This window comes from Gossypium arboreum, chromosome 7, assembly GCF_025698485.1.
Source record: "Gossypium arboreum isolate Shixiya-1 chromosome 7, ASM2569848v2, whole genome shotgun sequence".
Taxonomy (NCBI): domain Eukaryota; kingdom Viridiplantae; phylum Streptophyta; class Magnoliopsida; order Malvales; family Malvaceae; genus Gossypium; species Gossypium arboreum.
Window position 1 is genome coordinate 47,498,151 of NC_069076.1, and position 8,851 is coordinate 47,507,001.

General features: G+C 38.6%; 1 non-coding gene across 1 annotated transcript; it reads right to left on the minus strand.

The window, feature by feature from the left end:
- Window positions 1-995: 995 nt before the first annotated feature.
- LOC128295895 (small nucleolar RNA R71) lies at window positions 996-1,102 on the minus strand. Its single transcript, XR_008286444.1, has one exon. It is a non-coding gene; the product is annotated as a small nucleolar RNA R71 (small nucleolar RNA).
- Window positions 1,103-8,851: the final 7,749 nt, after the last annotated feature.

Genomic DNA, 8,851 nt, shown 5'->3' on the forward strand with positions numbered 1-8,851 from the left:
CACAGCTTCCATTCACTTTAACCTATAACAAAAATACTCTCTAAACGCTAAGAAAGATTTTAGATAAAACATGAGTTTTTTAGTAACGCTTCAACGTGGCACGCTGGATTCGGCCGTAACGTCTGGGCCGGGTTTAGGGTGTTACATGTGCAAGAGATTAGTTCAGTTTAATGAGTATGTATGTGCAATAACATGATTTCTTACTAGAATCTGTTTAATCGGTTGAATTGACATGGGGATATGTCAAGAGATGAATGGATTTTTGTATGTAAGTTTGTTCATAAGTTAGCAAATTACCAGGTTGCTGTGAATTTATTCGTAACAGTGTAAACATGAGTTTAATAATTCTGAGTTCAAGAAATGTAATTAATCCAAGACAAGTATGTTACCTTGATTAAATCTTATTTGAAATCGTGCATTAGAACTCCTTTGTTTTATTTTAATTATTTACTTAGGTTTTTAAATAATTTTTTACCATCTTTTAAAACCAAATTATTTTTACCTCACCAAAGTGTTTTACAACTAATTTCATAAATAATTCATTTTACAATCCCTGTGGGTACGATAACTCAACATTTACTTGTCATTTATTACTTGTTGCAATTGTGTACACTTGCACATTTTTTCGTCGTTCCAAGTTTTTGGCGCCGTTGTCAGGGACTATTTTAAAAAAAGTCATTATTTGTGAATTTTTTAGTTTTACATTTTGGTTTATTTTCCTATTTAAACTTTTACTTAATTTTTTTTCTTGTGATTATTTCAGGTGTTTATGAGTATTGACCAGATTATTGACTTACTTCTTGTAGATCCTGAGATAGAACGAACCTCTCGATAGCGAAAAAGACAAGCGAACCAGAGAAGGACTAAAGGAATGAATTTTGAGAATATGAATCAAGGAAACGGAGTAGACCTTGCTCAAAATCCTATCCTTATTGCTGACGATAGGGATAGAGCCTTAAGAGGAGGATAGATCGTTAAATACAAGCAAGAATGCTAAGTTGAGGAACGCGATCACTGCCTTCCAACAAATGGATGATGAGTCCTTGTATGAGGCATGGGAATGATACAAAGAACTATTACGGAAATGCCCTCACCATGGAATCCCACATTGCATCCAACTTGAGACATTTTATAATGGTCTCAATGCTCAGACGAGGATGGTAGTGGATGCTTCTGCTAACAGTGCTCTCCTTTCTAAGACTTATAATGAGGCTTACGAAATCAACAAGAGGATTGCCAGTAACAATTATCAGTGGCCATCCAAACGAGCCACGTCAGGAAGACGAGTCACTGGAATACATGAATTGGACGCTCTCACTTCACTTGCATCTCAGGTATCTTCAATCGAATCTTACCACTAATGGGTCTAACAGTTTTGCAGCCCAACCACCTCACCAATTTAAGAGTATAGCCTGTGTTTATTATGGGGAAGGACATTTGTTCGAAGAATGTCCATTGAACCCCGAATCCGTATATTACATGGGTAACTAGAACCAAAATCGAGGAAGGTAAGGACTGCAATCCAACTTCTATAACCTATCGTGGCGAAACCACCCGAATTTTTCCTGGAGTAACCAAGGGGTTGGAACTAGTAACAACTACTCTCAACCTAGATCGACTCAGCCGCTTAGTTTTTCCCAACAAGTTTAGAAATTAGCTCAGGTAGAATCATCCAATAGCTTAGAGAATTTATTAAATGCATACATGGCGAAAAACGACGCCACTCTAAGGAATTTGGAGAATCAAGTGGGCCAGCTTGCTACTGAACTTAGAAATTGACCACAAGGTGCTTTACCTAGTGATACAGAGAATCCAAGAAAATCGAGGAAAGAACATTGCAAAGCGTTAACATTGAGGAGCGGAAAGACAGTAGAGCCCAACACTATCGAAGCAGAAAAGGAGCTAGCTGATGCTCAAGACTAAGAGAAAGTTCAACCGAGTGTTGAAATTCTAGTTTCACAAGAACCAGGATCTGCAAAACCCGACAAGGTAATTCTAGAACCAGTTAATTCCGATCAACTAACAACTCTGTTAGATGCAGAATTGTCGCAGAAAATGAATCAACCAGTTCCAGTAAAGAAACCTCCACCACCCTACCCTCAAAGACTTCAGAAGCAAAAGTAGGAAATTCAATTCAAGAAATTCCTAGATGTACTCAAGGAACTTCACATCGACATCCCGTTGGTTGAAGCACTTGAACAAATGCCAAACTACGTCAAATTCATGAAAGATATCCTGTCCAAAAAACGAAGACTTGAAGAATTTGAGACGGTAGCTATGACGAAAGAATGCAGCGCATATCTTCAAGACAAATGATCCCGAGATTTCCTGATAGGTTTTAAATATTTATAATTACTCGTTCTCGAACTAACTATTATCACGATGTAGGCAAGTGTACCTATCGAATAGTAGTATAGTTTTAGTAAGACCAGATTCTCGAACCCAAAAGAACTAAAAGTACTAGTAATAACAGTCTTTTTATTATCTAGCCTAAGAATAAAGAGGTTTTGTTTTAATTGACTAATTATCTAAACTAAGAACGCACAGAGAAAATAATTGGGGAATTGCTTTTGGGAAAAATCGATTGACTTAAGACGATAGCTAAGGGAAAATCGACCTAGACTTTACTTGTTATTCTGGCTCCGAATCAGACGATTTATTCATTCAACTTGTTCTGTAGAGAACCCTAAATTATGTTATTATCCCTATTCAAGACTAATAATGTCTAATCCCTAGATTGAATAACTGAGACTTTTCTCTAATTAACACTCTAGGGTTGCATTAACTCGATCTATGGATCCCCTTATTAGGTTTCACCCTAATCCGGCAAAATCTTGTCACCCTATGTCTAGGCGCGCAATCAACTCCGGTTAATTATGACAAATGTACTCTTAGACAGGGTCTATTCCTCCTCTGAATAAGAGCTTGTCTTGAATCAGTATCCTGGGATATCAAAACAAGAATTAAGAATACATAATTAAGAACAAGTTAAATATTTATCATACGATTCAGAAAATAATAACAAGATTCGTCTTAGGTTTCATTCCCCTTAGGTATTTAGAGGTTTTAGTTCATAACTAAATAAGAAAACATCTCAGAATAATAAAGAATACAAAGCATAAAGAAAACCCAAAACTCCTGAAGGGGAGTTGAGGAGAGATCTTCAGTCTTGATGATGAATCCGGCTTCTAAAATGAATCAATCAGCTTCCTTGCAGTAATTTCTTACCCCCTATTCCCCGTCTCCTTTTTCCTCCTCCTCTAGGGTGTATTTATAGGCTTTGGAATGCCTAAAAGCCCTCAAAATTGACCTTTTCTGAATTGGACTCAACTTGGGCTCGGCAGGGACATGCCCGTGGCACACGCTCGTGTTCGATTACTTCAGGCTGTGTTCGAGCCTGCCAAATTGACACAGCCTTGTGGTCTGCCCGTATGAGGAGGTCCAGGCTGTGTTGATTTCGTACTTTGGCCCATTTTCTTCATTTTTGGCCCGTTTCTCGTTCCTTTCACTCTCCTATGCTCTTCTAAGTATAAAACATGAAATTAAAGCATTAGGAGCATCGAATTCACCAATTCTAATGAGAAATAATCCATAAAATGCATTAAACATGGGGTAAAAATATGTATAATTTACTGTTTATCAAATACCCCCACACTTAAGCATTTGCTTGTCCCCAAGCAAAATTCTCAACTGATAATCAAAATAAATTCTTCTCAACTTATAATTTATGTCGATAATATCTCACATTAATCTATAAGTAATCCATAAGAACATAAAAGTTCCAAACATTCCAAGTTGAGCATTTTATTCATGCAAACATAGGTGTCTCTCCTCATCTAAGTAATTACCTTCGATTCAAAATATCACAGAGTTTTACATCCTCACTAAAGATTCACTCAAATCACTCGAGGTGTTTAAGGACAATAAATGAAGCACTCAATAGTCAATAATGAAAAGTCATTACCATAGGCTTGCATGAAAATCAAATCTCCACCACTATAATTTAAGATGATACATCAATCAAAAGGTCTTTAGAGGGTTGTAATGAGGCTTGGTTAGGGGGTGTGGTCACAAGCTGAAAGAAAGGGTTAGAATCGAGATTGAATTGAAAAATTACCTAACTAGAAAAAGAGTTAATCTTCACTTGCGTACAATAGAGCTTCTTCTCAGTACATTTTTTTTAAGAACAAGTTAAATAATCAAACAAGACATAGCTAAGCAATTTCTTCAATTCAAATCTCGACAAAAATAGGAATCAAATTAATTTAAGGGATTTCAACAATAACGGGTTAAGGGTTAATATTGAGGTTAATACAAGGAATGGCTTGTTAGGCTCAAAGGGGTTTACTAGGGGTCAATCATGGAGGTAGGCTTTTCATGGCATGAGTGGGTTAATCCTAAGTGCCTTAATCATTTTGACATATCAAATCAAATGGTGTGGTCTCGACATGCATAATCAAGCAAGTTCTAGAATAACAGTTCAATATTGATGCACTCAAAGCAATAATAAAAGTGAGCATGAAATAATTAATAGATGCTCAAAAGGCTAAAAAATCTCACAAAAATTATGGCTTTTTGATGTTTAGACTCGTGAATTCCAATTCAAAGTAATGCCTAGACTTGGGGAAACAACCTATAATTTTAAATTCTTAAAAATCAACTTATCATGCTTAATTCTCTAATGTCTTAAAATTTAAACAATCAATGCATAAATCCCTATGTTTTAATTCAAGATATATCAATCAAAATTATAAATCAATTAAAATTTATCCTAAATATGATATGAAAGCTTTTCAAGAGAATAAGGCAATCATTCAGCGATTTTTCTGATAATGAAATAAATATTCCCCCCACACTTAAGACGTACATTGCCCTCAATGTACAAAGATAGATATTAAAGTATAAAAATAAGATAGGGAGAGAAGTGAAACTTCCTATATGATGAATTCTTAGAACTAGAGTTTTGGAGTGTAATCGGTTCGAGAGTGGAGGAGGATACTCCCGTGGTTGTAGAGGTTCATTAGTCCATAAGTCCTGCACCAAAAGAATATTATATCTAGTGATAGCTATGGTCATGGTCGATCAGGACATGGCAGTCGTGGAGAACCTTTCTCGATGGAGTTTTAGTTCCTACGTGACGATGAGCTTAAGAGCTCTATATAACTGTGATAAAATCAGGAGCTTTTTAGGGGATATTAGGGAGAATAATTACTCAAAAAGAAATAACCGAAATTAATAATGAAAAATAAAATTTCTAAAATCTAATAAAAATAAAAAGTAGTTTCAATTAAAATAAAAAACATAAAATAATAAATAAATATTTTTAAACATCTTCATCGTTGGATGGTTCACGAGGTGGGACTGGCGATGAGATGTGAAGACACTAACAAATCTACTGTAGAGTAGCATCAATGTTGTCAAATCGTTGAAAACGCTGTTGTTAGAATCGGGTGAGGCACTCAGATATGTCAGCATATGAAGCCGTTGCATGAACTGGACAAGAGGGTGGTGGTAGCTGAGTCGGTGGGTCCTCGTGCTGTGGGGGGACATCATTAGGAATGTCCTCGTAGGCCTCCTCCTTAGTAGATTGGGCGAGACGATACTGGGGAGTGCAGGTTCCTCAGTGCCTCTCGATCATCCTTATGCTAAGCATGCTCGAGATGCCTTGTGAAGACATCTGGCTGATGAGGGTGAGGGATGATTCTTGGGCCGCGGTGTTGAGGAGCCCGAAGTGTCGTGCCAATTGAGTCACGTAAGGGCCAATGGAGATAACCTCCTTCCTATGTCTCTCTTTCTGGTGCTAAATAGCAAGGGTGATGAAATAGGCAAGGTCGATGACGTACCCGTATGACATGCACCATAAGAAGTAGGCATCGTGGGTGTTGACGACGCCAGTGCTCTCTCGCCTCCTTGTAATCGTGTGAGCTAAAATAGCGAGTAAGTACCTCAGGGATGGTGGAAGAACTGATGCCTTGGTGCAGTTAAGATTGTAGGAGGCTGCGCCAGGGGCCAAAGTGTGCCAGCACTTCGAGAGGGAGAAATGTATGTAGCGACTAAGAGCATGTAGTTCATTCTCCTCCTTGAACTCCTCCGTACAGCACTGAACTCTGGGACACTTAGTTGGCAAATTAATCTGCCTAGGTGAAATTGAACCATGCTGGGATCATCGTAGTTCGTCATTACGGTCTGAAGATGGAAAGTTGAGCATAGTTCCATCGTGAGCTCAAGGTATGTTGGCTCGATAATCCCAAAGAATAGCTCCCAAGGTTCAGTGGTTAGGAGGAATCGAATCAGCCAATTGAACTTGTTCTACAGCAGCTCAGTCGATGCAGCGACCCGCAATTAAAGGTCGAGCCCAAAGTATCTGGAACAGTTCTTCCTGGGGCCCTCGGGGGAACTGTAGGAGAGGGTGACGAATTTTCGCGGTTGGACCCACAGAAGAAGACGCTCCTTTCCTCTTCTTTGAAGCAGGTACGGTGGTTTTCTTTCCAAGTGAAGATGACATTAAAAAGCATGTAATATAAAGAATAATAATAATAGGTAAACGAATTCGAAGAAGTAGAAGGCATGAATTTTGAACTAACTATTTCAGCTAAGACTAATAATATGAAGCAAACTCAACCACAGTAACAATGAGAATTGGAATAGAAATGTAATGGGTATGAGGTTTTCCTAATCCCAATTTAACATGGAATATACGATAACTTGATTTAACACGAAATGTATGATAACTAACCTAATAATGCCAATTAAATGATAGAAAAATAAACAATAGTTCAAAAGATATGAAGATTATGTTGATAATAAGCATTACAAATAAGTAAAATAGAAGTGAAAGGAGTAAACAAACGCTAAGGGAAAGAGATTGAGCGTCAAAAATGAAGTGGGAAGCATCGCACGGGCGTGGCAAGGAGGCCGTATGGAGTTGCAGCAGCTAGGGTTAGGGTTTTTGAATGGGGAAGAAAGTGAATAGTGTAGGGTATTTACAAATTTTGGGCCACATGGCCAGGGCACACGTCCGTGTTCCCCAATTTCAGCCCGTGTGATTCGCGAATTTCAAATTTGGGCGTGTCTGACATTTAGTAACGCCCGTGTTCCTCGAGCATGTAGGTGCACACGGCCGTGTCTCATAGCCGTGTCTGGCATTGTTCACTTCTCCCAAGCCCATGTGGGAAATCCCCACGCCCGTAGCAATCTAACAGGTTCGACCACGGGTGTTAGACATGGGCGTGTCACACGCCCGTGCTGTTTTAACAGGTTCAACCACAGGTCTTCTACACGGGCGTGTCGCTCGCCCGTGTTGTTTTGGCAAGCTCGACCACGACCATGTCGCACGGTCGTGGCATTTTATCGTAGCCCGTGTTGGGGAAATCCTTACCCTGTTTTCACACGGCCATAAGCACGCCCATGTGCTTGGCCGTGTCTCTGTGGAAAACCTATATTAAAAAGCTCCGTTAGTAAGTTAGATGTTGAAGACTAAATTTTGGAAGAAGTTAATATAGTTAGTGCTCGGGTTGCCTCCCGCGAAGCGTTTATTTATAGTCTAAGCTTGACTTACCTCTCTGTTGTATGATCATGGTGGTTCGAGGAGTTTATACTCCTCATTCCTACTATCAATCTAAAAATAAAGTTTTAAACGGGTATTGTTTACCTTAAAAGTGCTGAACTTTGGATGACTCACCTCCACCGTACTGAATGGAAAAATACTAAGTACCGTAAGAGGGATTTCCTCATTCAGTGTGGTAGTGACAATGTGGGGATCTGCGGCATCTATTGAGACTTTATCACGAACATTAAGTTAATTTGGAGAGGTATCTGGCTCGTTCTGGCGTAGTTTCAGTTTATCGTGTGTTCTCAATTTATGTGTTCGCCATTCATCTAGCTTCTCTACTTGCAGGCTTCGTTCTTCATAAATAGAACCTCTACTATTGTTCAAGAGTGGCTCATGTACTTCCTTCAGACTTATCTCCTGCAAAGTGGGTTGTATCATGTGGTCAGTTTTAATAGAATGGTTTAGATAATCACCTTCAATTTCTGATGTGTTGTCAAAATTACGAGCTTGAAGGGTGAGTGTTTCGTCTCCTACGTGAAGCGTGAGTTCACCTGTGCCAACATCAATAATTGTTTTAGCAGTTGCTAAAAAGGGCTTTCCTAGGATTAAAGGAGTATTGCTATCCTCCTCTTTGTCTAAAATAATGAAGTCAACGGGAAATATAAATTTATCTATTTTGACTAGCACATCTTCAATAATACCCCTAGGAAATCTTATAGTTTTATCTGCTAATTGAATGCTCATCCTAGTCTATTTGGGTTTCCTGAGACCTAGTTGCTTGAACATTTTAAGAGGCATGACGTTGATACTAGCCCCTAAATCAGCTAATGCATTATTAACATCTAAACTACCAATTAAGTAAGGAATCGTAAAACTCCCTGGATCTTTTAGTTTGTTCGGTAGCTTATTTTTTAGAATAGCTGAGCACACTGCATTTAGCTCCACATGCGACGCCTCGTCCAACTTCCGCTTATTTGCTAAAAGCTATTTTAAGATTTTCATTGCGTTTGGCATCTGCAATAGAGCTTCAATAAATGGTAAGTTAATATGTAATTTTTTTAAGAGTTTAAGGAATTTACCAAATTGTTCATCTGAGCGGTCTTTCCTTGTTGCGTTGGGGTATGGTACATGAGGTTTATATTCAACATTTACTGATTTGTTTGTATTTTGATCTACCTCACCTTGACCTTTGCTTACCACAGTTTCTTGTCACGGTTCTAGTTCAGGCTCCACAAATCCTTATTCATCTTGAACATTAATCGCGTTGAGCTATTCCCTTGGGTTGGGTTCAGTGTTACT